At 41.9% G+C, this 27,954-nt stretch overlaps 1 long non-coding RNA gene across 1 annotated transcript in view; it reads right to left on the reverse strand.

Moving 5' to 3' along the window:
* Positions 1–17,719: 17,719 nt before the first annotated feature.
* LOC136166119 (uncharacterized) overlaps positions 17,720–27,954 on the reverse strand; it is a 99,325-nt gene continuing 89,090 nt past the window's right edge. Inside the window, exon 3 of the long non-coding RNA XR_010662853.1 lies at positions 17,720–17,991. This is a non-coding gene — a long non-coding RNA (uncharacterized lncRNA). The remainder of the gene's footprint in view (positions 17,992–27,954) is intronic.

The raw sequence follows: 27,954 nt of genomic DNA on the forward strand, positions 1-27,954 counted from the left end.
CCCTGTCCATAACCATCTCCCTAAGTTTGCTCAAATTCATGTCCATAGAGTTTGTGATGCCATCCAACCATCTCATCCCCTGTCATCCCCTTCTCCTCTTGCCCTCAATCTTTCCCAGCATCGGGGTCTTTTCCAATAAGCATGGCTATCACTTATTGAACACTTTGTTTTATGCCAGGCAGGATGCAAAGAAGAGATAGAGGGCAGATTACTATCTCTACTAATGAGATAGTAGCATACACATTATCTCATTTCATCTCATATGTATTGAGATGGGATGTATTAATACTATCAATATCCCTATTTTACATGTGAGAAAACTGAGACTTAGGTTGAATGAAATTGCCCAAGGCCATTCATTTACAAGTGGCAGACCCAGCATCTAAGTCTAGTTGGTGTGATTCCAAGTCTGTACCCCTATCCATCCCCAGGATGGTGTCTCCTACATCACCAGCAAGGCAGGATGAAGCCACATCACTGCTCCCTGCAGGCATGTGGTTACAGGCCTCCAGAGGCTCTCCTGGGAGTGGCCACATCCCAGTGCTGCAAACCAAAAGCAATGCCCAGGTGGAACTGTGAATTATGGAAACAGATATTGCTGACATTCCTGGTGTCCTGTGGGTAGGGCTCAAAGCGCACCCAACCCATACAAGCCCCAGTACTGCTCACTGCAGGCTTTTGAAAGGAATTATGGAAGCAGAAGCATGTTAGGAAAGTCAGTGAAGCATGCAGAATTATTTATAACACTGAAGACCTTTTAAGGGACAGTTTCCAAATATATTGATAAGCTGATTTGATTTTTAAAAAAGTCCTCCTCCAATCTACCCCTTGTGAACCCTAAACATCATTTCATTTTAACAACCTCTATTCTTCATTGTAAGTCAACTATACTTCAATAAAAAAATAAAATAAAAATTAACAGTCTCTAACATAAATTCCTGGGGATGATTCTCTTTGTGAGACTTCGGTTTCATTGACATACAATCCATGAAACTGTCCATTTATATGGGAAGAGATAAAAATAAATGTAGGATAACACGTTAATGAAATATAGATAGTAGCATAATATTTAGTATGATGTTTAAGCCCCTGATGTTTAAGTTCTGATCAACCACTCTTGATTGTTCCTCCAGAGTTTCTTCTATGGTATGGTGTTAAGTAAGAATGTTTTCTTCAAAGACACATTTATTTTTCAGGGCAGATAAATGACTGATATTGGGGATCAGTGCATATAAGAACACTCGAAAGGCAAGAATGGAATGATAAAGGCAGATAGTAATTAAATGTGCCCTAGAAGTTGTTGGGTTTTTTTAAACTAGAACTGTAATTACAGGGCTACTAACGATGCTAAGGATATAGTTAATGTTTCGCCAGCACTTTTATTGTAATACTTAGTGAGATTAGTCATTTGAGTTGTTCCCTTTTTATGCCAAAAATGGAAGACAGCTGTTTGTGCTCTAAAAACTATTTTTTAAAGGATAGTTCTCTCTGTTTATCAAGTTTATTTTGCCACCAGGGAAACATCTCTTAAAGCTTTTGCACTGTCAAAATGAAGTGAGTAGGAATGATTGCTTTAGTTGTTACTCCTGCATAATGACAAGAAGCTTAAACATGTAGGAAAGCCTCACAGGGAGGATGCAGAATATCTGGGTGCACAAATATTACAAATTCCATCTCTTCCTGTAAAGAAGGATTCCTGATGGCACTGATCATTCCCCAAGTTTATTCTCTGAGCAGCAGTTACTGCAGAAGTTTTTAGAGGCAGTTCTGCAAAGGTGGATAAACTAAATCACAATCAGACTGTCCTCCATGGATATAAAGCCAGCTTCTTTTCTTGAAGCAGTGTCTCTCAGTGAATCAAGTCTAAATCCAGGAGTTGTGACTGACCCAGAAGAACCCATCTCCCAGAGTATAATAAACCTCAAGAATTTGTTTCCACCAGTTTATTAGGTGGGAGCTTCTCCAATGGCTCAGTGGTAAAGAATCCACCTGCAATGTAGGAGACGCAGGAGACGTGGGTTTGATCCCTGGGTGAGGAAGATTCCCTGAAGGAAGGAATGAAAGCCCACTCCAGTATTCTTGCCTAAAAAATCCCATGGGCAGAGGATCCTGGTGAGCTACAGTCCATAGGACACTCTTTGCATGTCGCAAAGAGTCAGACACGACTGAGCATGCATATTAAATTAGACTAGTACGTTAAATATCTATAACCTATAACACACCAAGAAAATGGAAGTTTAATTAAATTTTAAACAAAGCCCATGTTTATCATTTGTTTTTAATTCCAACTTGTCAAATTTCTCTAAGAAAGGTGAGATTTACCTCTCTTTGAGTGGTTTGAAAACTATCATTCTTTTTTGTTTCAAATGCATCCAGTTATTAATATTTTGTTACCCAATTCAATCAATGATCTAATAAGAAACTTCAGGTGCTGCTTGCAGAAGAGGTTAAAAAATCCATTAAATGACACTGACTCTTTTTTTTTCACATGATTGTTTTCACCCTATATTACTTGGGGGTTTGGTTGTTGTCCTAAGGCCCTAACTCTTCATGAGGTTATAATCTAGTTAGTAACAAAGAATGAGATGGTTGGATGGCATCATCAACTCAATGGACATGAGTGTGAGCAAGCTCCGGGAGATGGTGAAAGACAGGGAACCCTGGCGTGCTGCAGTCCGTGGGGTCACAAAGAGTCAGACACAACTGAGGGACTGAACAACAAAAACAACTAGTTAGTGAGAAGAACTTAAGACAGAAAACAATTAAATGACCACCACAAATCAGCATACTGAAAGATGCCGTTCAGATCCCTCTCTTCCAGACAGAACTCCCTACCCAGCTGTGAGGACCATGGCAAGCTGACAGCCTCCAGCTGGGAGCTCCTTCAGCTTTTAGCCAAGGTCACACTCTTCTCAGGAGGTCCCCAGATGATAACTGAGCAAGGCGGGAGTACAGGGCCTGACCATTTCCACACAGTGAATTTTCCTCTCACAGCCGTCTCTGTTCTGGAACTCTCCATGGAGCTGGCAGGGATTCTGTCAGGTCTGCATGAGATTTGAGCCCCACCCCCCCACCGCCCAGGTTTGCGGCCCCTTCTTTTCCTCTCACAGTGGCTGCTCCTCAATAATCCTTTTGCAATCCTCACTATGCCTCAGAGTCTGCTTTCTGGAGATCCTAATCCTCAGTAGTGTCAAAATATCAAGAGAAATCAAGAAGCAGGTAGAACCAAAACCCTGTGTGTGCCTTCAGGGGAGTGGGAAGTGAGAGGTGATGGAAGGGGTGTTTAAGCCCCCAAGGGAATTGTGATGGCTAATGAATTTTGGATTCCACTGCTTGAAGTGATACCTGCTCTTGAAAAGCTGGAGAGATCAGGGACCAGTAAAAGGAGAGATTTGGGCAGACCAATCAAGTGTAGGTCAAAGAGAAGGGCCCCAGGAAGAGAGCATCATCCATCCATTGTCCCTCCATCGTCCCTCCTCTGAGGAAAACCTTGCAGGAATGCAGTGGAGGAAAGTGTGTATCTTGCATTCTGTAAGGCTCAACTTGAATCCTTGATCCCTCTTTGATGACCTATGTGACCCTGGACAGGTCACTTCATCTGGAATCTCCTTGGACTTTTCTTGTTCACCAGAGATGATGCCTGATTCTCCCAGCACTTACATAGAATCGAATGAAATAGTCCACTGGGAAGTGTTTAACTGGCTGAATGATTTTACCTTGCCACATTTCAGAGGCTAGAAGGAAGCCTCCTCCTCCAGACATGCTGTGTGAAGCTCTTTCACCCTGGTGGGCTCAGCTCCCCACTCCCGGCATCATCACCCCCAGGCTGAGTACTTATGCTGAAGATATAGTTAGCACATCCCTACCTTTTCAAATGTGTATCTGTTAATCATTTTATTATCTTCTTCCTGGTGTAGAGTTTAATTTGGCAATCCTGGCAGAAAAATACACACTCAATATCTGATGAGTTGAACTGATTTGATCCTTTATTTAGTCTATTGGTCTCTAAGTGTTTGTGATAGCTTTTATTATACAAAGCAATTTTTTATGGTACTGTAACATCCTGTTCTTTATGACATGGTGAATGATTTAGTCACTGTTGTTAAATAACATGCTGTTATTCCTTTTATTAGGAGAGAATGACTTGAATTCAATGTCAATTTATCAAGGTTGCATGAAAATAAATATTCAGGGACATTTGCTTATCTTTAGTGAATTTTACCCTAAAAAAAAAAGTGAACGGGTAGGTGTTGCCTTTTGTTTTGTCTTTGTTTTGTCTTGCTTTTATTCTATTCAAGGTCCCTTCCTTCCATTTTTTCTGTTAATAACACCCTTACTTTGTGGGTGAAACATTCCCCCTACCTCCACTTAGCTTTGGTGGAACTGCCAGCCACAGTCACGGTGGCCCTGGCCTCAGGATGAGCTCATCATGGTACTCATTCCCCTGGCCTGGGTGACTGACCCAGGCCAGTAGATCCAACCTAAGCTGAAATGATTTATGGATGGATACTAGGATAGCAGGGGGGTCAAGATTGGACAGAGTAAATTTAGAGTGTTCCAAGGTCAAAGTCCTCCTTTTCCTCACCACCTGGAGGTCTGTGTGATGCAGGAGAAATGACCTCAAACTGCTATAGAGTAAAGGTTAGGGAGGAAGAAGGGAGAAGGGAGGCAGAGAGAGGGACAAGGAGAGGGAGAGAGGAAGAGGGGGAGAAGAAGGAGGAGGGAAAAGGAGAGGAAAGGAGGGAAGGAGGAGGAGGGGAAGAGGTGAAGTGGGGGGCAGGATGGGAAGAAAGAAAGATGGAGTAGGGAAGGAGAGAATGAGGAGGAAAAATGAAGACATCTAGGGAGAAAGAGAGGTAGAGCGAGGGCTATAGAGAACAAAGAGGAAGGGCGGGCAATACAGAGGAAAGGGGGAAAAAGAGAAGGAACTGGGAGCAGAGAGGAAAGAGGAAGGATGGGAGAAAGAGGTGGAGACTGCTGAGGACAGTTGTGCAAACACACAACACAAAGTGAACGGTTCCAGCATTATCATGTCAGTTTACTTGCTAAACCCCAAAGAATTTCTAGAAAATGCAATATTTTGTGATTGAGAAAATAACAGGTTTTTCAAGATGAAAGGGTGCAGATCAGCACAGATTAAGATTGTGACCCTGAAAATTTTTGAAACACTATGCGGAAAAAAACAATGTTACTATTTTCCCACCTTACTTATAATTAAGATTCCTCAATCAAAAATTACATCTTTGTGTTCCCTCCAATGACTTAGATACAGTAGATGATTCTCAATGAATGTCTGTTAAATGAGCATGGGATAGATGGACAGAATAAACACATTAAAACTTGGAGGCTCTCAAATGGCATAGCCAAGACTACAGCTAAGACCTCGTAAAAAGGCAAGAAGTAATATTTGTCTGTAGATTTCTCAGTGTCTTCTTTAAGGACACTTTCATCTCTTTTTGGAACCCACCCTGCCCCCCACTGTTTTTCTCACTCACCACCTAATAAAACCTGCTTTCAAAGGACAATCCAACACTTCTGCTATCAAGTTGTAAAGGGAAGGGAGAACTTAATGATCTGTCTTTATGGGGCCTTTCTAAGGGCATTTTAAAAAGAGACAAAGGAAGCAAAGCTTTAAAAATCACGCACACAAAATGAGCGTTTAATGCTGGAATTTCTGGCCAGTGCAGAAAGCACTTAGAGATGACGACACAGGAAGGCAGGGGCCTTCTGGGGTCCCTGTGGTTATCCAAATGGTCATTTATGTGTTAGTTCTGGGTGACAGTGGTGCAGAGTCAGGTTTCAGACTCAGCATTCCTGAAATCCTGACCACTGGGCCCCAGAAAGAAACCCATCTGTTTGAGCCTGATTGCGTTTATTTACATTTTGCATTTTTCTTGTAGGCAAATACATAGTTATTTTGGCCACGTTATGCCCACTAAAATCACAGAATGTTTCCAATGCCTTTAATGTCCATCATGAAAAGAACAAATTTATTACTTTTCCACAGCTCTCCAGAGAGTTTTCTCAGAACATAAAAACAAAATTTTCTTATTAATAAGCTAACACAGAGAGAGAGAAAGAAACCAAAAAGGGAGCAAAGAAAAATGCTCATCAGTGATTAATTTTGACCTTACTATAGAATTCTTTTAGTCTGTTTCTGTCTTGATTTACTGATAAGGGAAAAGATAGCTTTATCTAGGAATTTCCAAGTATTTTTTTTTGGCATTTTGCCTTGCTCAGTAAACTCTGCTGGATTGTTAGAGGCTGACGACAGCACTGCACTGATAAAGCCACGTCCAGGTACAGTGAGAAAAAGTACCATGATTGATGATCAATGTCTGCCATGGGTGCAAGAAGGAAAATGGTGGATTACATGCCATCAGTTGTTCTTGCCACTTGGCCTTCATTCACATTTCTCCTGTTAACTGAACCCAGATACCCATGTGGGAAACAACACATCTTTCCAAACCAGCCCATATACCCTGGGATCAGAGTACAGCATACAATCAGGACCAGGTCTTTTGCTCCACTAAGCTAATAGTAGACCAGACTCATAAGATCAAGCTAATCAGTGTTTCCTGTTCTCTGAATCATAATGACAGGTTTACAGTGGTCAAATAACCCTATGAAAGCATTCAGTAGGAGATGCCACAATAAGGACTCTCACATTTTCTGCAGAATTTCAGCTTGGAAGGATTTTGTAGTTCCTAGTATATATCTTGCAACGCTGAAAGAAGATTCTGCCTGAGAATGAATTCAACCCAGAGGAAGTGGAATCAAAACTGACAAGAGTAACTCTCCATGGCTGCACCATTGAGTCCTATTTAAAGTCACACCTGAAGTCACATATTTGCCTTGCCTAAGCTACTTTGGGTTAGATATTCTATTACTCGTAATCAGAAGAATCCTAACTGATATGGCCATTAATGCTATTTCCTGCCCTGGCTACAACCTTTGCATCATGCTTAGCTGATTCAGTCATGTCTGACTCTTTGTTACCCCATGGACTGTATAACCTACCAAGCTCCTCTGTCCATGGGATTTTCCAGGCAAGAATACTGGAGTGAGTTGCCATGCCCTCCTCTAGGGGATTTTCCTGACCCAGGGATCCAACCTATGTCCCTTATATCCCCTGCATTGACAGGAAGGTTCTTTACCCCTAGTGCCACCTGAGAAGCCCAGCTATAACCTTTAACCAGTATGTTTTTAAATTAGTTTACCTAAGGAAGGCATCAAAAAAAATTGAGGGTGAATATTTGTTGATAGAATGTTAGGGGGGGCTTTTCACAGTTTGGGGGTCCTAAAAGGTCAAAAAATTTCTAAGTGCTCTATACCCTAAAAATACAGGCTTCACAAAAAAGTATCTGGACCATCCTCACTCCATCCACCATCCTGGACATCCTCACTCCACACTGAGAAATCAGAAGTGATTGGACAGCACAAGAAGGAATCCCTAGAATATGAAGCTGTTCTGTGGAAGAACCTCGATACAAATAATGAATGTTTCCTGAGCACTTGCTGGGCCCCAGGTCAAGGATCTGAGTCTATAAGGGATGAGGATGAAATATAATCTTATCAGGGAATTTACCTTGGCCACCTGATCAGCATTCCAACTGTGCTGCTTCCAGCCCTTGTGCTAGAAGTAGTATGTCCGGATCATCAATGTTCCATGCATATGAATGGATAACACACAGTAGAGATATTTTTTCATTCTTAATAATTCAGTTGAGCATGCACAGTGCTCTGTGAGGAAAGAGAAATCTCTTCTTTGCCTTTGCATCACCAGGAATTTACCTTGCCGAAGGAGGGTTTCCTGACAAGTTTAGATTTGCCTCAGTCTCACCAGGGATTGTTCTCAAAGGTACCAATGTCAGAAGCTCCGAACACTCTTTCCCCACAGAGACTATGAAGACCAAGAGAAACAACAACTCCCTCTAACACTTCTCTCAGTGCACTTCTGTATACTCTTCTGGCTCCCTAAACTACACCTCTATCCCACGTCCTTTTCCCGATCATCAAACTTATAAAGACTACTGAAAACCTCTACTTGCTCTCACATGATCATTTAAAGCATACCATGCCAGAACTCACCACACAGAACTCACCATCTACCCTGTCTTGCCCCTCCCGATTTCAGAGACCGACTCTGTTGTTCATTGGGTTGTCCATCCCAGGAGCCTGAATCTGTCCTTGCCCCGACTCTTTATTCCTCACTACCCATTCCTCATCAAACAGCACATCATTTTTTTAAAGTTCTTATTGGAGTATAATTCATTTATAATATTGTGTTAGTTTCAGATGTACAGCAAAGGGATTCAGTTATATATACATGTATTCTTTTTATTCTTTTCCATCATAGTTTATTACAAGATCTTGAGTATAGTTCCCTGTGCTGTAGAGTAAATCCTTGTTGTTTACCTGTTTTGCATATGGCAGTGTGTATCTGTTAAACCCACACTCCCAACTTATCCCTACCCCCTCTTTCCCCTCTTGCAGTCATAAGTTTGTTTTCTATGTTTGTGGGTCTGCTTCTGTTATGTAAATTAGTTCATTTATATCATTATTTTAGAGTCCACATATAAGCTGTATCATATAATATTTTTTCCTCAGTCTAGCTTATTCACTTAATATGATAATCTTTAGTTCCATCCAAATTGCTAAAAATGGCATTATTATTTTCTTTTTATGGTTGACTAATGCCTGCAGTGCAGGAGACCCAGGCTCAATCCCTGCATTGGGAAGATTCCCTGGAGAAGGAAATGGCAGCCCACTCTAGTATTCTTGCATGGAAAATCTCATGGACAGAGGAGCCTGGAGGGTTAAAGTCCATGGGTTCCTGAAAAGTCGGACATGACTGAAGCAACTAACACTAATATTCCATTGTGTGTGTCTGTCTGTCACACACGTACATCTTCTTTACCTTTTCATCTGTTGATAAACACTTAGGCTGCTTCCATGTCTTAGCTCTTATGAATAGCGCTGCTATGGATATTAGGATGCATGTATTTTTTCATATTAGAGTTTTTGTCTTTTCTGGATATATGTACAGGAGTGGGATTGCTGGATCATATGGTAGCTCTATTTTTAGTTTTCTAAGGAAACTCTGTGCTGTTTTCTGTAGTAGTTGTACCAATTTACATTCCCTCCAACAGTATAAGAGGGTTCTGTTTTCTTCACACCCTTTCCAGCATTTGTTATTGGTATAGACTTTTTGATGATGGCCATACTGACCAGAGTGAGGTGATACCTCATTGTGGTTTTGATTTGCATTTCTCTAATAATTGCCATTTCCTTCTCCAGGGGATCTTCCCGACCCAAGGATTGAACCTGGGTCTCCTGCGTTGCAGGCAGACGCTTTACCATCTGAGTCACCAAGGAAGTTGAATAATTAGCAATGTTGTACATCTTTTGATGTTCCTGTTAGCCATCTCTATGTCTTCTCTGGGAGAAAAAAAGTCTATTTAGGCCTTCTGCTCATTTTTTGATTGGGTCGTTTGCTTTTTGTTATTGAGTTGTATGGGTTGTTCATACAGCACAACCCACTGAGCTCTTATTTTTATCTGCTTTTTTCCATTGCCACTAGCACCACTTTGGTTCAGCCCTCTGCCCTCTCTCTTCAGTTCAGTTCAGTCGCTTAGTCACATCCAACTCTTTGTGACCCCATGGAGCTCTCTCTCTTGCATTCCTGTTATTCTCCTAAATCATTTCCCCACTTCTAGTCTTATCTTCTCTGGTCCAGCCTCAGAGTAATTTTTATAATTAAAAAGTATTATCATGTATCCCCCATTTAAAACACTTCAGTTCTCATTGTCCTCCAGATAAAGTCCCTAGCATAACTCACCATACCTTTCATTATTTGACCTCTGCGTATCTCTCACTTCAAGGATCTTCCCTCCTTATTCTCCATAATCCCTACTGTCCTAATTGCAGCTCTTCAAACAAAAATGCCTTCTATTGTCTATGGGATTTTGAACGTTTCTGGATGATATGTTCTTTTATTGCTTTCTGCCTGTTCTCTCTCCCAGCTGCAAGTTCTTCAGTTTCTTAACTTTTTCCTGCTTGTGAAAAGTGAAAGTGTTAGTCGCTCAGTTGTGTCTGACTCTTTGTGATTCCATGGACTGTAGCCCACCAGGCTCCTCTGTCCATGGAATTCTCCAGGCAAGAATACTGGAGTGGGTAGCCATTCCCTTCTCTAGCGGATCTTCCTGACCTAAGTATCTAACCCGAGTCTCCTGCATTGCAGGTGGATTCTTTACTGTCTGAACCACTTCTTTCAGAAAGACTTTCCCGGCACCCAGACTGTGTTGATATCTCTGAAATGTACTCCCCTAAGGTGTGCGACTTATCCTACCACTCGAACCCACTGAACTGTATTGCCTCTTAGACTGTAAACTCTTTGGAAGCCAGAACTATGACCAGTATACTTTTGAGTTCCTGATGATTAATACAGAGACAACACAAACAGGACATCAAAAAAGATGGATCAAATCAAAGAGTGAATTACCAAGGACTCTTGAGTACCCATAGGTGAAGCAAAGAAAATACACATACCTGGATTTTAATGTCACATAGCATTTAAGTTTGTATGTTTACTCACTAAATGTGTGTTCTATGTTGTTTCCCATTTATCACACGTCTATTCCGATGACCTTGTGAAGCATCTGACAGGAGAGTGAAAATAACGTTTCTCAAAACTAATGACCTGATGTTGCAATAATTTCTCCCCACAACTGTGCTAACCATAGCTATGGAATGCGTAAGAAACCACCTGATTTTTTACTGTATGTATACACATGTATACATATAGTATATATACATATATATGTATACATATATCTACATTCCAAGTAGAACTTGAAAGCTGTAATTTCTGAGCTCAATGCCTTCCATGGTGGCTGCTCAGTTATAGTCAGCCACATGAGTTGTCCCTCTCAGGGCCCTGCCCGTGGTGGTGGCAGGCCCCTAGAAGCCAGGTCTGAGCTTCTGTGGTCCTGCCCCTGTAAAGCTCAGCTCATTGATCCAAGGTGGACACAGTCCCACACTGGCCTTGTAAGACTTTTTCTCCCAAAAACTGGGAATCTGGTGTTAACCTGGTATCTGAACTGAGTCATTTGACATGATCTCTTTAAATTTCCATGGTGCCTCCCCTTCCCAAGGCCTCCCTGGACAACTCTTGCTTACAGCCTCTGAGAGTCCTCATAATTGTTTCAATAAACCTCCATTTTTTATGTCACTTTCTGTGACTTGGCATCAAAAGAATCTTCCTCACTAATACAATAGCAATGTTACTGAAGACTGTCAATATCATATTTTCCCTGTTGATTCAAATTTCTCAGAAACTACATTCTCTGTTATTAAGGATATTTCATCCCATGAGTGATAGAATGCCTAATTAGATAAAAGGGAAATAATTGGCTTGTATCATACGAGAAGTCTAAATTTCAAAAAGAGACACCTCTATAAGGAAAAGTTTCTCAACCATTCTTACAGGAAAACACCTTACACTCTGAAGCCTCACTTTAATGCTCCACTCATGGGCTAAGCCGTGGGACCTGGTGCAACCCTACAGGAAGAACATGAAAGACCTACCATATAGCCCATGCCGGTGGAGCCATCCTTTGTGGAGCATCTGTGGCATATAATTTGTGGCAATTCTTCAGGTTCTCCTGACAATGACCAAGTATGTTTTGAATGCCAACCCTTTTTTCAGAATCCTTTCTATACTGGATATTAAAGCAAACTCAAATTTCTAATTTAAAACAGGCATTGAAAATCTCAGCGACAAACCAGTAAGAAATATTTCTAAATTCTGAAAGAGTCATGAGTCTCTGTTAATTGATTTTTCTGTATATTTGCCATATATGCTGCTATTTATACTCATGCTATTTATGCTAAGGGATCTTATAAGTATCCTAAAACCAACCTTTTTTTAAAATTAGTTAATTTATTTTAATTGGAGGATAATTACTTTACAATATTGTAGTTTTTGCCATACATCAACATGAATCAGCCATGGGTGCACATGTGTCCCCCCCATCCTGAACCCTCCCCCACACCCCTCCCCACCCCATCCCTCTGGGTTGTCCCAGACCACCAGCTTTGAGTACCCTGCTTTACACATGGAACTTGCACTGGTCATCTATTTTACATATGATAATATACATGTTTCTATGCTATTCTCTCAAATTATCCCACCCTCACCTTCTTCCACTGAGTCCAAAAGCCTGTTCTTTATGTCTGCGTCTCTTTTGCTGTCTCACATATAGGACTGTCATTACCATCTTTCTAGATTCCATATATATGTGTTAATACACTGAGTTGGTGTTTCTCTTTCTGGCTTACTTCGCTCTGTATAATTCAGTTTCATCCACCTCATTAAAACTGATTCAAATGTGTTCTTTTTTATAGCTGAGTAATATTCCATTGTGTATACGTACCACAACTTCCTTATCCATTCGTCTGCTGATGGACATCTAGGTTGCTTCCATGTCCTAGCTGTTGTAAAGCATGCTGCAATGAACACTGGGGTACATGTACCTCTTTCAATTCTGCTAAAACCAACCTTTTTGATCAGGCACAGATCTCAAATTAGTTGAAAATAAGGTGACCAACAATCAATGTTTAAACATAACTTTCAATATATGTTATTTATTGACACAAAGACAAGAACAGAAACTCAGATTCCAGAAGTTTTAGTGAGTATTTGACTTTAAAAATGAACATCCTCCCCAGAATCTTCTGTTTGTTTTTTTTTTAACAAATACACAAGAAGAGATTAAGTTTTAATAAATGTTCTGCCACAGTAACAGACCAGAAGAAAGTATCTTTATCACTAGCAACCAGCACCTGTCCAGTTTTTCCAAGCCCACTTGTTGGCAGTTCTCACGATCTCTATAGCAAATGAACTTCTAACAATACTCCCTAAGAGTAGTAGACTATACAAGTAGCCAAAATTGTCTTTAAAGGCTTTGTGAATGAGTGGATCTCTTTCTGGTTAACACTCAGAGTCCCACGGAAAGAGAATTTACCACAGACATCCCAAAGATGCAGCTGCTTTTCCCGCTAAGAGAGATCATGAGTGCCCAAAACTTTTGAAACCTTAATTATTCAGTTAAATTTAAGGAAATTGATATTACCAAAGACTCCCAGCAAATCTAACTGAATGTACTTCAGAGAACAGTGATACTGGCTGAAAACCATGGTTTACATTCCATCTTCAAAGTGAGATAATGCAAGAATGCCAAAAATTCAACAGAGCCTTCTCAAGTAACAATCTTGTCCTTGAGAGAGCACCGGGATTCTGAGCTGTGGAATTTTCCACTCATTTATTCTTTCATTTTCCATCTTCCTTTGCCTTCAAGTGTCAATTGGCTCCTCTCAATCACAGCTGTACAAATCACAGAACCCTTTTTTTTTAATTGGCAGAAGACATATACATTATTCAACTATTCATTTCCATCTAATGGAAATCCAAAAAAGACAATTTTATTTTCCAGCAAAACATTTAAAGCTGCTTTTCTGCCCCATGAGAAACAGGACAGAAGACTCCATCCATGGTCTATGTAAGTACAAAACTTTTTGCCTATTAAAGCATGTATGAATTTGATTTGATTAAAATGTCTGACTGCTTTTTTCCTGTTATGCTTCATAGTACTTGTACATAAATATGTAACAAATTCAGTGTTTTTCTTAGCTTGTGAAACCTTAGTACCATAATAATACCAAGAACACTCTGTCCTTTTCCCAGCAAATATTGACTTAAGAGGGCACTTTGTTTACCCTTATGCTACATCCTTGATAGAAAGCGTGTACGTATTGCGTTGTGGGATGTGTTTTTCTCTAACTGTAAATACAGTGAAGCAGAAAAGTCAAGTAGTGACTACATCAAGTGATTACCTTGGCCCCTGGGTTATTGATTGAACTGGAACGCAGGTTAAGGTCGTGGCGAACTCTCATTTCGCAGGCTCCTTTGTAGCGAAAGGAAATGACCCGTGTCTAACTCAACATCCACACGACTTCCTATTTGACAAGCCAATTCCCACATGAAATGAAGGGGAAAAGTGACGTTTGCATTGGTAGTGAGGTCTATGTATCTGCCTTGCGTGTCGGCCACAATGATAGGTTCATGATATAAGGATAAACCTTCCTCTCCTTCAGGAGATAGTTTACTTCCCTGCTCTGTAAAAGCCTTGTGGGACACAGAGAGCAGTAGAAAGAAATGTCCACCTGCCTCCCCATCTTCAACCCAGCTTTCTATGACAGAAGAATGAAATCCTTGAATAGTCACCATCAACCACTAGTGAAAATGCTGAGCCAAAAAAAAAAAAAAAAAAAGACGTGAGCTCCAAGCTCTCTGTCAGAAGATAAAAGTTCCATTATAAAAGACAGCCATGGCTTTACAAGCCAAACAGAACTTTCTCAACATCTCACAGCCACCTCATTAACCAATGCTCTGTCATCATGAGTGATCATGGGTGTTTAGAGTCAGAAGCAAAATATGGGGAGCTCTGTCTGCAGGCAAGTAGAGACAAGGCATTATAGAGGAAGAGCTAGGTGTGTGAGGAAAATGATGACGTGGGCATATTTTAGTGCTTAATTCATAAGGAAGAAAATGCAGCGCAGGCAGGAACTTAACTCCTTTCTGGTTGGCATGTCAAATGGATACACAAGCAATTATTTCCATTTCTTTCAACATCAGTCCCGTCTATATGATTTGAGCTTCTCTTTTGCCCCCCTACTTGGCTTTATTTCAAGGACTGGTAAAAGCACCTCATAAAGGCCTTTCACGTATAAAAAGGTACAAATTTCAACATCTTTAATCGTTTTTGAAAGCTCATTGACTCTAAGTAGAGGAAATCATCATTTGAGATGATTCATTTCCGAGTTGCACCAAGTGAACCGTTGAACTCACAGCTGGGCATCTCAAATGAAAGATGGAATTTCTGGGACCTAGCACTTCAGGGGCAGCAAGGAGGGTGACCCTGCAGTAGCTGATGCTGAAAAAAGACTTTAAATTCAAACAATAAAGTACACGCAGCACGTACTCCCACAGCATCAAGAGCGGCAAGACTTATCTGCTCTGCAGGAGCCTGTACACAAGCCTGGGTGCTTACTTGGTGACGTCAACTTCCTGTTGCCCCATCACAGGTTGCCCGTATATTCATTTAACCTAGTTCTCTCTGTATACACTTGTCGACACTAAGGAAAAAACTGTTGGATTTGGGACTTCATATTCTGTTGTGGGAGGATTTTGTATTACCGTTGAGTAACGAGTTTGCTCAAACGAATATTTTAAGAAGTAAAGGGTGGAGGGAGGAGAGAAGGAGTGGTTATTTTATATCACATTTTACATTTTATATCCCATTTTTCCTATGTTAAAATGTCTGGAAAGTTCATAAGCTTAATGCTTATGCTGCTGCTGCTGCTATGTCGCCTCAGTCGTGTCTGACTCTGTGCGACCCCATAGACGGCAGCCCATCAGGCTCCCCCGTCCCTGGGATTCTCCAGGCAAGAATACTGGAGTGGGTTGCCATTTCCTTCTGCAATGCATGAAAGTGAAAAGTGAAAGTGAAGTCGCTCAGTCATGTCTGACTCTTAGCGACCCCATGGACTGCAGTCTACCAGACTCCTCTGTCCATGGGATTTTCCAGGCAAGAGTACTGGAGTGGGTTGCCATTGCCTTCTCCATTAATGCTTATATATAAATACAAATGATAACGATGTAACTTTTACTTATTCCTGGAAATAGAGACTTTTTTGTTTGTGTGTGCATGCTCAGTCCTGTTCAACTCTTTGCCACCCCTCAGCATACATAGCCCACCAGGCTTCTCCATCAATGGGATTTCCCAGGCAAGAATACTGCAGTGGGTTGCCATGAAGTAGGATAAGGTAGAGCAGACTAGGGTGTTATGGGACAGCCAAGTTCATGGAGCATATGGTGGTGATCTCCAGTGGCCTCGACCTGCAATGCCTTGAAGTGGGTCTTGGGTTCCCCACCAGAGATTGGGCTGGGTTGCAGCAATGAAAGTGCCAGATCCTCTCAACTAGACCAGTGGTCAGTGACATAGGCCCTGACCCTTTGGCTTTGCAGAAAAGAATTTCCGCAAAGATGGAAAGTAATGGAGCATGTAAAGTGTTTATTAAGAGGGAAAAAGTACAGTACGTGTGGACAGTCACACAGGAGGACTCAGGGGGAGAGAGAGTCACTGAATCACACCCTCGTGGCAGTTTGAATTACTTTAATGGGCTATTTCTTCCGGGTTTCCTTTGACCAATCATTTTGATTTGCGTGGTTCACAGTCCATATTAGGTATATCTCAGGCTCCTCCCATGTGTGCACATGCATCTCTTAGTCAAGATGGATCCTACCAAAAAGGCATCTGGGTAGAAAATCCCTTGACAAAACTCTGCTCTGGCTTCCAAGGAGCCTTTTCTGTGTATGTGTGGCCAGGGAGGTCTCTTGACTTGGAGAATAGTAAGTATGTGGTCAAGGAAGGGCCTAACTTCTTCCCTCAATTGCCCTGCTATTCTTGTCTTGGAGTTTCAGTTCATAGAGAATGAATATCCAATTGCTTTACCCTGGCGGGTGGGGGGGGCATCTGCCTCCTGCCTCAGTAGTAGGTGAAAGTGATGAAAGTAGATGTCCCTCAGTCATATCCAATTCTTCACAACCCCATGGAATTCTCCGGGCCAGAATACTGGGATGGGTAGCCTTTCCCTTCTCCAGAGGATCTTCCCAACCCAGGAATCGAACCCAGGTCTCCCACATTACAGGCGGATTCTTTGCCAGCTGAGCCACAAGGGAAGTCCTCAGCAGTGGCGAGGGGACAATAGTACTATAGGACGAACTGCTAGTTCAACCCCCCTACAACCCCCCTACAAACCCCCATGGTTTTGGAGCTGAGACCCCGAGCTTCAGTAAGGGGAGAATCTTACACCATAGACAAAGAATTGAACGGTTGGAGTTAACTATGCGAAAATACTGAAAAGGAAAGTGTTAGTCACTCAGTGGTGTCCAATTCTTTGTGATCCCATGGACTGTAGCCTTCAGGCTCCTCTGTCCATGGGATTTCCCAGGCAAGAATACTGGAGTGGGCTGCCATTTCCTTCTCCAAGGGATCTTCCCGATACTTTTAATAAGAAAAACAAAAATGCAAATTTTACTTACCTGCCATTTACTAGCTATGTTACCTACTCTTTCTGTGGCTCATCTATAAAACTGAAATATAATGGTCATAGGCTTGCTGGGAAAATCAAATCAGTCAATAACTTAAAAGTCATCTAGAAATGAGAAGTATCTGATATTCAACTAGGCCTTTCTCAAGTAAGTGAATTTTTGTTGATTGACGAGCTGGAAAACTCAATCCACTATGAACTGGCATGTCACAGCAGTGTGGGTGTCAGCATTTTAGGATACACTGAGGCAGAGCCTAGCTTCAGCTGGAGCTGAAGGAAGGGGTGGGGGGTGTATCTGGGAGTCTCATCTCCGTGACTAATGATCACTCATACTTAAGAGCACTTAGGTATCAGCTTTCTTATAGCATAACAAAAACTCCAAAAATGGAATTGAAAACCCAGACTTTTCCTGAGTCACAATTTCGATTTTTGGAAACCTTGACCAAGCCGCTTCTATATCTGGTATTAATAACAATCTTCACCTGAATCGTTACAGAGATTAAATGCGTGAGAAAGCATGTTATGACCTGCGGAGTCTACAGAGAACTGGACCTTCTTAAAAGCATGGTGTGTTACGATTACAAAATGTTTCTCTTATTTTGAAGTCACAGGGAAAAATTCATTCTTGCTTTCTTCCAAGGGTTTAGCTTTGACCATGAAAGTAGGATATATGTCCAGAGTATTCATGGAAAGTGTATTTGAAGAGAAACACTGAGCTGAGAATGTTGGAGGATGGGTTCCAGCCCAGCTTTCCCATGGGCACAGCATACAGCTTCAGGCAAGTCGTTTAGACTTCTTGGCTCCCGGTTTCCTTTCCTGTAAAATACGGGATGAATTAGATGATCTCTCCCCCTCTCACTCTATAATTCTAAATGTCAGACATAAGTTTGCATGAATCCGTGAGTCACTAAAACTTGGTAAATTTCAGAAAATTATTTAATAAACAAAATCTCTCATAAGCAACTTGAGAAAGCTTGGAACTGACTCCCAAAATATTGCATAATCGTGTTTGGGCAAAGACTTCAAACTTAAGAAGAAGATGTTGGAAGTGGGCCTCTTTTCACTACCATTTGCAATTCACAGAAGACAGGCTGTCAGTTCCTGTGTTCATTCTCATTCTGCCTTAAGGGCTCAGAGCATTTGAACATCTCTCATTAATTTTGTGGGTCACTTAATAAAAAGAAAATGCTATTGCCTCTTTCAAAATGAAATGAAAACCATTTCTATAACATGTTTAGCATCTCAAAATGCTTAATAAGAGTTTTAGCTTCCCCCTCTTCCTCATTTCTGATTTGATCAACATAATAACTTTGCTAAGAAGGCTGGGTCCAGGAATGCTTATGCTCATTTTGCAATTGAATATTCTGGGGACCAAGAAATAAAGTAACTTGCTTCCTACTTGGAGTTGATGGTCCTTCTTAGATCTCATGACCCTCACATTAAACCCGATCCTAAGAGTAACCTCCTCACTATGGTCCACCTGCCTGTAGATAAGTCCCTGGAAATGCCTGACTCAGCTCCCTTCATCAGCAAAAATCTCTCCTCCCTACTCACTGCCCAAATCATTCTCTGGGACCCCACATAGAACTGAAGTGGTTCTCTGAGTGCTTTAGCCCTTTTAAAGAACTTCCATGGAAAAATAAGATTCCCAAGATAGAAACAATGGGCTTATTGATGACTGAATTAGACCCTGCCTCCTTGCCTTGTGGTTTCTCCCCATAAATGTTTTTCCCGTAATTCAGTGGCTGCTTTGGGAGAACTGTCCAGAACCCTTTCATCAAGAGTTATTTTTTCATCCTAAGATTTTGGCTATCTCTCAAAAGGGCAAGAAATGGATCATGTCCTAGAGAAAGATCCTGCAAGGTCCTCAACATTTTTATCCATGGGGATAATTAAGAAGATTGGAGAATTACAGCCCCTCCAAGAACTGACTGAGGAGTGGACCAACTTCAAATCACAAATACAGGATTCTGAACACAAAGTATAATTTTATAGAACTCATTTCCCAACCTCTGTGGTAGAGACAAGATGGTGATAGGTTTGAAGTGCCTGTCCTGGGCTTGGCTGGCAGAGTCAGAGGGCTGGGAATGAAAGATCACACAGAGATTAACTCCACAAGAAACATGTCTGTGCTTGCATGAATATATTCATCTTTCCACCTTCATACTGGCTTCATTTCATGTATCCCCCAAATTAAGTGGCAGAAATAGCTACTCATGGTGGCACACAGCTCTACACTGCTTCTACTGGTCCTGTGAGAGAGGCACTGTTGCCTTCTCTCTCTTCCCTGGTGGCTCAGACAAAAGAATCCACCTGCAATGCAGGAGACCTGGGTTCAATCCCTGGGTCAGGAAGATTCCCTGGAGAAGGGAATGTCTACCCACTCCAGTATTTTTGCCTGGAGAATTCCAAATGGACAGTGGAGCCTGGAGGGCTACAGTCCATGGGGTTGCAAAGAGTCAGTCACACTATAGTAACTAGCACTTTCTGGCAACTGAAGCAAAATAAACACAGCTCCCATCTTTGACTCACTCTTCACTTATGATGGGCGATATTGGCAGCCATATGCATCACTTCACCTAATTCATGTCCACAAATGGTAAGAAACTAGTGTGGGCAAGTCACACATTAGTGCCCAGGGGACCAAACTCTGAGCTCAGTGGAGTGAACTAAGGCTGGAAAAAGATTGTGGGAAGCTGGTGATGGGGAAGATGAGTCTTCACATTGCTGTTTAGAATCAAAGGTTTTATAACAAAAACACACCTAATGATCAAACACAACAAAGATATCAGACTAGGGATCATATTTCCTTTGAAATATCCCTGCATCCCACTCTGGTACCTAACAAAAATTTTTAAGGAAAGAGAAATATCTTGAGGATTCAGAGAAGGGGTGGTTCTTAGGAGGATAAGTAATGGTTTCATGAAGAAAGTGGTGCTAGAAATAAGTTCCAAAAGTTGAACTTATGTTTATATGATGCACATTTTTTTGGCCATGCCATGCAGGATCTTAGTTTCCCAACCACAGATTGAACTCTTGCCCCCTGCAGTGAAAGTGCAGAGTTCTAACCACTGGACTGCCGGGGAATTCCCAATGCACAACTTTAAATAGTCCTATTACATCAGGCTTCCGTGGTGGCTCAGATGGTAAAGAATTCGCCTGTAATCCGGGAGACCTGGGTTTGATCCCTTGCTTGGGAAGATCCCCTGGAGGAAGGCATGACCACCCACTCCAGTATTCTTGCCTGGAGAATCCCCATGGACAGAGGAGCCTGGCAGGCTACAGTCTATGGGGTCGCAAAGAGTCAGACATGACCGTGCAACTAAGCCCAGCATTACATACATCATCTTACTTCTTAAGACAAGGAGAGGAGGATCCTCCACATAAGAAGTGGACCAGTAATAAATGCAAGGGCCTGGGAAGCACCAGACTGCACATGCCAAACCTTTAGTGAGGTTTGGCTCACTGTGTTCCAGGTGTGAATGTAGGTGATACAAGGATTCTGAAGCTCAGATTCCTGCCTTCAAGTATCATGCAGCCTGGAGGAGAGGCTGACATGGTTGGCTCAGAATGTGTGTATCAGGTGGAAGCAGAAGATAAAGGCGGGAGACTCCATCAGGACCAGGTGAGAAGGATCATTAAAACTAGGCTAATAGGGCTTCCCTGGTGGCTCAGAGGTTAAAGCATCTGCCTGCAATGTGGGAGACCTGGGTTCGATCCCTGGGTCGGGAAGATCCCTTGGAGAAGGAAATGGCAACCCACTCCAGTATTCTTGCCTGGAGAATCCCATGGACGGAAGACGGGGTCACAAAGAGTCAGATACGACTGAGCGACTAAACTTTCACTTTCTAATGGGGCTGTACTTATTTCAGTGGTGCCACGCTGCGCTCACTCAGTTATGTCAGACGCTTTTTGACCCTATTGACTGTAGCCTGCCAGGCTCCTCTGTCTATGGGATTTTTTTAGGTAAAAATACTGGAGTGGGTTGCCATGCCCCGCTCCAGGGGATCTTCCCAACCCAGGGATCAAGCTAACATCTCCTGCATCTCCTGCATTGCAAGCAGACTCTTCACTGCTGAACAACCAGGGAAGCCCTATTTCAGTGGTAACAGAGGATTATTAAAGATTTGAGGCTGCCCAGACATGAAGTGGGTTGAATACATGATTCATTTAGAGCAAATGCATAGGATTCATTCAGAACAAGAAGAACCCGAGAAGAAAAACTGGATAGGAGATGGTGGCAAAGGTCCCAGGCTATAGGTAACAGTGCTCTGAATCTGGTAGCATTAAAGAGGAGTAAAAAGAATGAAGAAAGGGGGGACCCAGCTAAAACAGGCAGTATAGGACATTAAATTGCTTGCCAGGAAAAAGAAATGTTTGATACGGACCATGCTGAGTTTGGGATGCTAGCAGAATGCAGAGAGGAGTCGTTTAGCCCACAGTTGGACAGTCGGGTCTGTGGTATTCAGGTGTTGGCTAGAAAGATATGTTTTTGGTGCTATCCACATGTGGGTGGCTGATAAGGCCATGGGATTGAACAAGATAGCTGATGGAGCATGTACAGGAGGAGGAAGAAAACATTCCTGGGGAATACATCCGTTTATGGGGTAGCAGTATTGGGTTGGCCAAACAGTTCGTTTGGGTTTTTCCACACGTTGTTACGGAAAAAAGCGAACAAATTTTTGGCCAAACCAATAGAAAGTGATGCATCTGAAGAAAACAAGAGAAATTAGAAAAGAGTTGAGGGTCAAGATAATACATGCCAGGGCACACAGAGCAGAAGAATGTTCAAAGGAAGAGGTATCAAGAGTGAGATGCTGAGGAGAAGCCAGGAGATGTAGACTGGGTCAGGATGAGCCGTTGGATCTAGTGCTTCGTGGGGGGGTCAGGGATCACTGGCTGCCTTGAAAAGAAACTCCAGTGGGGCCGAGAACAGAAAAATCAGCGTGCATCAGCAGCAAGTTAGTGAGTGGGAAGAAGGAAGAGACAGATGGATGGAGGGAGGGATGGAGAATACAGATGAGCACGAAGATGGATGGACTGATGGGGAAGGGGGCAAAAGAATCAGGTTTGGAGGTAGGTGACATAGCAAGGAAAAGGATGCATACAGCCCAGAGACAAGTTGGAAAGAAGAAAGAAATCATGGAGGGGGGGGACAAAAACATAAAGACTCTCCCTAGGCCATACTCACCCTTGCCGATGGGCGCAATTACCACCTCTCCCTCTGATGACTCACACATTTATATCTCCTGCCCTAAACTCTTCCTGAGCTCTTGATGTATATATAATATGATCCACTAGACAGCTCCACCTGGGTTCAGAAAGATACCTCAAACTCAACCAGCCTGAATCAAATGTGTGGTCTTTCCCTCCAAGCCACATCACCTCCCGCTTTTCCCTTCTCAACACGACAGCTTTTTTTTTTTCCATTTATTTTTATTAGTTGGAGGCTAATTACTTTACAATATTGTAGTGGTTTTGCCATACATTGACATGAATCAGCCATGGATTTACATGTGTTCCCCATCCCGATCCCCCCCCTCCCACCTCCCTCCCCATCCCATCCCTCTGGGTCTTCCCAGTGCACCAGCCCTGAGCACTTGTCTCATGCATCCAACCTGGGCTGGTGATCTGTTTCACCCTTGATAGTATACTTGTTTCAGTGCTATTCTCTCAGAACATCCCACCCTCGCCTTCTCCCACAGAGTCCAAAAGTCTGTTCTGTACATCTGTGTCTCTTTTTCTGTTTTGCATATAGGGTTATCGTTACCATCTTTTTAAATTCCATATATATGTGTTAGTATACTGTATTGGTCTTTATCTTTCTGGCTTACTTCACTCTGTATAATGGGCTCCAGTTTCATCCATCTCATTAAAACTGATTCAAATGAATTCTTTTTAATGACTGAGTAATATTCCATGGTGTATATGTACCACAGCTTCCTTATCCATTCGTCTGCTGATGGGGATCTAGGTTGCTTCCATGTCCCGGCTATTATAAACAGTGCTGCGATGAACATTGGGGTACATGTCAACACGATATCTTTATCCAAAGTCATAATGTTAGAACTTATCTCAGCACCTCGACTGCTCTGAAACCCCTCACCACCTCTAAAGGGTTTTACTTTATCTCCCCAAATCAACCTTTGCCCTCATCTAGGCTCTATACTACAGCTGGAGTGACTTTTTCAAAATGCTAGTCTGATCACATCCACCCCTGCCTAGGACCTTTCAGTGATTTCCTGTGGGCAGTGCCAGAGTCTGACCCAGCTCCCCAGCTCCAGACAGCCTGACCCTGCCCACCTCCCAGCCTCACCTCGCACCCTCTTCAGCATGCTTCTCTTCTCTTCCCCCATCACCCCAGCCACCCTGCTTGTCTTCTCTTCCACCTCTGTGCTCCACACAAGCTGTTCCACCTGCCTGGCATCACTTTCCACCATTCTCTTCATCTGCTTAAGTTATATCTCAAGCAAGACAGGAGACAGTACAACAGAGAGGTTAAAAATCCAGACTTTGCAATTAAATTGAATTCCAGTATTTTTACTCAAGCTGCATGATCCTAAACGAGTTACTTACTATCTCCAAGCCTGAATTTTCTCACCTATATGTTAACATGAGTCCATAACTCACCAAAAATCCATATAAAGCACTAAAATCTGGGCCTGGTACATAGGAACCACTTGGTAATTGTCAGCCAATGGTATTATTCTTGTTTTCAACTGTAGGTCCATCATTCCTTTCTGGAGATACCTCTTGACCAGGTCACCACTCCCAGTCGGCACTCTCAGCACCCCTTGTACCCTCCCTTCTTCGTACCCACGACAAATTTAATTTTGCATTTACTAAGAGATTTTTAGGTTAAGTCTGTGTTCCCTACCAGATTGAAGGCTCTTTGAGATTCTGCCTCCTTAGCTCATGCAAATAGCCTAGAAAAGATGCTAAGATGGTGGGAAAGATTGAAGGCAGGAGAAGAAGGGGACAAGAGGATGAGATGGTTGGATGGCATCACCAATTCAGCGGACATGAGTTTGAGCAATTCTGGCAGATAGTAAAGGACAGGGAAGCCTGGCGTGCTGCAGTCCATAGGGTCACAGAGAGTTGGACGTGACTGAGCAACTAACAATGAACAACAACCAGCCAAATTGAGTCAACCAACACCAGCAGAGTGAGTGAGTGAGCAAACAAGTAAACAGACACGGCCCAGTGGTGGTTAGAGCATGTGAGGGTTGGCCCATTCAGCTCGTCCTCTATGCGATAACCTAGTACTGTCACTTAGCCATTGCATCCTGTCTTTAGGGAGGGCCAGATAAACAGTCTGTCATCTCATCTGTGAAAACTAATACATTGTTATTAGCAATATATATTTTTAAGAAACCAAATGATTCTAGAGTAAAATCCATATTTGTGCAGGCCTCATTGACCAAGGACATTTGGTAATCCATGACTGAGGCAGATGACGACAGTGAGGATCATCTCATAATTAACAAGGCTTATGAATGTTAGCACATTCAGTCCCAGAACACATTGGGCTAGTGAGTGGAAAGAATAGAATAGAAGCTCTGGAAAGTTATCTCATGGGCCAAGTGAGAAACGCTGGGGAAGAGCCACCTTCCCTGCACCCTTTAGCCCATCTTAATTTTCTGTGTTGTAGATACAGCCACAGACATCAAACTGGATCCCTTATCAGGGTATGCCCTGCAGCTTTCTGACCATGAACTGTGACTTACAGGCTCGAGGGGCAAATCACATCCTCCCTTCCTTCCACATCACCTTCCCTCCAGGTCTCTTCTGAGGAAAACATTTTAGTTCAGAAAATATTTTTTGAAGAATTCTCTTGGTGTCTGCTACTGGGCTCATATTAAATCCATGGGAAATTTTATACAACCTTGGACAAATATGAGAAAAGCAGATAAAAGATCCCTATAGCTCCATACAGATCGCCTTCACTACAGCAGGCAAACAGTTTGATTAATGCCTCCCTTTGCTTCTAATATCAGCGTGTTCTTTCCCTCAATGGAACAGATGGCTGAGTTACAGTAGCTAGAATTTAAGCTGTTACCTGTGGCCTTTCTTCTATTGAATACCTTGTAAAGGTAGCAAACCACAAGGCCTATGTGCGTCCCCTATATTTGTCATTAAATTGAGCAGTAGTTTCAATGCTTTCAGTGTAAAATCTAAGAACTTTGTACTCTTGATAGGACAGGAAAGGAAAATTGACATCTTTTTAGCACACCCAGACTGTGACCCATCCCCTATTCTCCTAGGACTGTTAAATCTTAGGAGCTCTGTTTGGGCCTTGGCAAGTTGCTGTCTTAGTTGAAACAATAAAGATTAACCACGATATGGTAACTTTGAGAACAGCAATGAAAACCTTTTTCTTCCAGAACTTAGATAACCTTTTTGAAGAGATCCATTATTGCCTAGAAATTCTACTATAAAGGCACATTAGGGTTTCAAAATGCAAAGTGGCTGAGAAAAAAGATTTATGTAACATTAGAAACAAAAACCTGATTGTAAAGTCTTGTCTAGGTTATGATTGTAACTACATGAAAATTATGTAACATGTTGACTAACTGGAAGGAAACATTCAAACAACTCAGTTTTTAAAATGGCAAAATTAGAGATATGCTTTCCTTTCCTTTTTTTCATGTTTGATTTCTGTGGTACTTCTTATGGTATTGTTTGTACAATACATAGTTGTCAGCTAAATGTTCGTATTATGCTTAAAATATGGTAGAAAATTATAATTCACTTGTAGTATAGACATTAAAAATTATATCCCACCTTAAAGTTGAATACAGAAAATATTGAGCTATTATACCATATCTTTTAAAATGATTATTCTACAAAAAAACTTCTAGCATGGCTCTTAAAATTGGCAGAAACAGATTTCATTTATCTCCTTTGGCATCACGGGCAACAACCTCAAAAATCTTATTTTCTTCAGTGAGAAATGATAGAACAAAATTAATTTTTATTAATTAATTATTTTTAAATTATTTTCCCCTCTGATTATCTGGTAGGCCAGAAAACGAGTCTAGAGAAACTACCCTCTGTTTAGGAAATCCTTGGTAAGGCCAGGTTAGAAATGCTTCAGCATATATTTGCCTCATGACTACAAATGCTTAAAGACAGAATCCTGGCTGGGTGCTGACAGCCAGAGTTGAATCACTGCATTACAAGTCTACAAATTCAACTCAGAAAATAACCACAAAGTCTCCTGTTTCTTAACCTTTTGTTATGCAGTGTTTCACTCACAGGGCCCTATTGCCTATAAACAACACAATGCAGGGTTAGGATAAATCTCACACTGAATGGACATTTCCTTCTGACCAGATATTTCCACTTTTTAAATGAAATAATTTCTATCCATAAGAACTGTCTGTCTTTGCCCTCTAGAATGCCATTAAGAGGTTAAGGGAGTCTGTGATTAGGTTGGACTTTATCTGTCTTAGAGTTCAGGTCCCTCCTTTTGTCCCTTCCATGCAAGTCATTCCAACAAAAATGTATCCAGCTGCGTGACTTCTCAGAGCTGTTGAATCAACAAACTCTACCAGGAGGCTATGGAAATACCTTATTGGCCCTTGAACGCTGTGTCTCACCCACTGATTAGCATGGCTCATGCAGCTTCTAAACAGTTCAATCCGGAATCAGGGGTACTTCATGTTCCTAACTTTCCTCTTCACATGACTGGTTATATGCGGTAAGAGTTATCAGCTGCAAAAATAAATAAGTCCAGTGCTACACTAACAAGCAATCTGCTGACCAACAAATGAACAACTCAATACTGGTGAGTTGATTACTACACTAAAGATCATGAACTTGATTCTGGGGGCAAAGGGAATCGCAGAATGATTTTTAAGAAGAGTGTGCATAATGTAACTCTGGTTTAAGATGAGAACTAAGCCTAGAGGCTGGAGGAAAACAAACTGGAGAGGATAGGAATTGGCTGGAATCAGGAAATGAAGATGAAACAACTGAAATAGTTGAATTGTCTCAAATCAAGGCAATGAAGACAAGCATGAAAATCAAATAAGTAACAGAGTAAAAAGGAATCAAATGCTTTGGGTCCAAAGGATCGAATAAAACAGATTTGACACAGATTAATGAATCCTTGCAGTAATCTCTTCCTGTTCTCCCTGTTTTATCCTTTACTTCCCTCAGTTCCCCTCTGCATGGCAGATAGTGAGATCTTGCTATACTAAAGATGAACATCCCATCACTCCTCTGCTTAAAAACCTCTAAAGACTCAGCATTCCTCCTCTCAAACATAATACTCTCGCCCTAGCCTCAGGGCCTTGGCACTTGCTGTTCCCTTTGCCTGGAGTGCTCTTCCCTAGATTCCTCAAACTTAGCCCTTTTACATCCTTCTGCTATTAGCCTACACTCACCATCTCATGGAAGAAGCCTTTTGATGATCATTTCTTCACCCACCCCAAGCACTCCACATACTCTTCCTCTGTTTTTATTTTCTCTGTAGAAAATTATCATTTGAAATGAAAAATTCATGTATTTGTTTACATGCTCTGTCTCCTCTTCAATTGCAATGTCAGTTCTTGATAGCATGTCTGTCTTATTCTCATTATAACCCCAGTTCCTAGTACAAGGTAGGATCTCCATAAGTAATTATTGAGTACTGGTCAGTTGCTCAGTTGTGTCTGACTCTCTGTGGCCCCATGGACTCTAGCCCTCCAGGTTCCTCTGTCCATGGAGTATTCCAGTATTCAGGCAAGAATACTGGAGTGGGTTGCCATTTCCTTCTCTAGGAGATCTTCCCAA

The sequence above is a fragment of the Muntiacus reevesi genome, chromosome 4 (assembly GCF_963930625.1).
Source record: "Muntiacus reevesi chromosome 4, mMunRee1.1, whole genome shotgun sequence".
Lineage (NCBI taxonomy): Eukaryota > Metazoa > Chordata > Mammalia > Artiodactyla > Cervidae > Muntiacus > Muntiacus reevesi.